At 41.8% G+C, this 1,699-nt stretch overlaps 1 pseudogene; it reads left to right on the top strand.

Annotated features, from left to right (window-relative positions):
• Positions 1 to 813: 813 nt before the first annotated feature.
• LOC105501646 overlaps positions 814 to 1,699 on the top strand; it is a 15,963-nt pseudogene continuing 15,077 nt past the window's right edge.

The following is a 1,699-nucleotide window of genomic DNA, read 5'->3' as shown; positions in this document are numbered from 1 at the left end:
TGATCTCAGCTCACTGCAACCTCCGCCTCCTGGTTTCAAGGGATTCTCCTGCCTCAGCTTCCTGAGTAGCTGGGATTACAGGCGCCACCACCCCTGGCTAGTTTTATCGCCCAGGCTGCAGTGCAGTGGTGCGATCTCCGCTCACCGCAAGCTCCGCTTCCTGGGTTCACACCGTTCTCCTGTCTCAGCCTCCTGAGTTGCTGGGACTACAGGCTCCCGACACCACGTCTGGCTCATTTTTTTATTATTATTATTATCTTTAGTAGAGATGGGGTTTCACCGTGTTAGCCAGAATGGTCTCGATCTCCTGACCTCGTGATCAGCCCACTTCAGTCTCCCAAAGTGCTGGGATTACAGGCATGAGCTGCTAGAGTGGCTCACCACAAACCTGAGGGTTTAAAGGAGGGCAATAACTTGGTTCCTGGGATGGGAACACATTCAATTCCAGGAGGTACAGAGGAGAGAAAGAAAAATAATAGTATTTGCCTTTCAGAATTATTTATGACTGAGGACTCACTTATTTACTTGGGGAGCACAACAGTTGTGAACACTTTCTTTCCAGGAATACCATTTGCGTTCTGGGTATTGTACTTCTTGTGTGAAAGCCTAGCATCAACTTGCCTCTCTTGAAAATATGCTGAAACCTTACATGTTTACACCAACTCAACCCTTAAAAGCATTCAAATTGGATTCAGTTAGCGACCAGCATTATTGAAAATGACGGAAATGCTCTAAACTTCCTTTTTAAGTGGCAAAGTGGAGTCTGTAAACATTAGAACATTCTACCCTACCTGGATAAATGCTATGGACAAAATGCGTAAGTTGATACAAAAAGCTTAAGTGAAAGCCCCCAGTATTCTAATCACTTACTGTATAGGGGATGAGAGTTGGGACACTGGGAGAATGGCTAAAGTCAGTACTGCAGGTTGGCCTCATTTCTCTGCCTTAAGTCCTACTGATAGTAGCTTCAATTTAATACTGCATAAGATGAATTGAATAAATTTGTTCACATCCCTATTTGATTAGATTAATTTAAAAAACTGTCAGAAGGTCATTTATAGGAAAATTTGCCAGAAGCTAAGATGTAGAAAAAAATGTAAATACTGTTGGGAGACAATTTACCATGATTTCTTGCATTTCTGCATGACTTGCATCAGCTTTTGTCCCAGAATATCTTCTCAAGGTTGTTCGTATAACACACAGTCTTAGAAGACAGAGATAGCGTCCACAATCTTTATCCCCTCCGGAGCTAAGACGGGACAGATTTACTAGCAAAACCCTTATGAGATTGTCAGTTTAATAAACTCAAATTTCCTTATCTGTGGAGCAAACCGACTGCCTCTGGAGCAATCCCACTGTCTGTAGAGCATCTGTCTGGGTCTGCTTCTGCCTTATCCCCAGGGAACTATAGGGACAAGGTAAATAGAAGCAAATCTGAAACTCATGCTGCCTGTTGAGTTCTGTGCAATCCAGTCCATTTTCCCTGTCCCACATAACCATGTCTTTTGCCAGCAAATATGAAAATGTAACAGGTTAAAATATTTGGCTTACAAATAGGAGAAAATCTCAAATCCTTTGCTTTTGCTATAAAAGAGAAGAACACAATGGGAGGACTCATGTTACCTGATTTTAAGATTTATTATAAAGATAAAGTAAGGACTTGCTATAAAGACAGTATGATAATGGTGAAAGTTTAGAC

This window comes from Colobus angolensis, unplaced genomic scaffold (genome assembly GCF_000951035.1).
Source record: "Colobus angolensis palliatus isolate OR3802 unplaced genomic scaffold, Cang.pa_1.0 Scaffold73, whole genome shotgun sequence".
In the NCBI taxonomy this organism is placed as follows: domain Eukaryota; kingdom Metazoa; phylum Chordata; class Mammalia; order Primates; family Cercopithecidae; genus Colobus; species Colobus angolensis.
The sequence above is the reverse complement of the archived record's forward strand: the minus strand, read 5'-3'. Positions and strand labels throughout refer to the sequence as shown.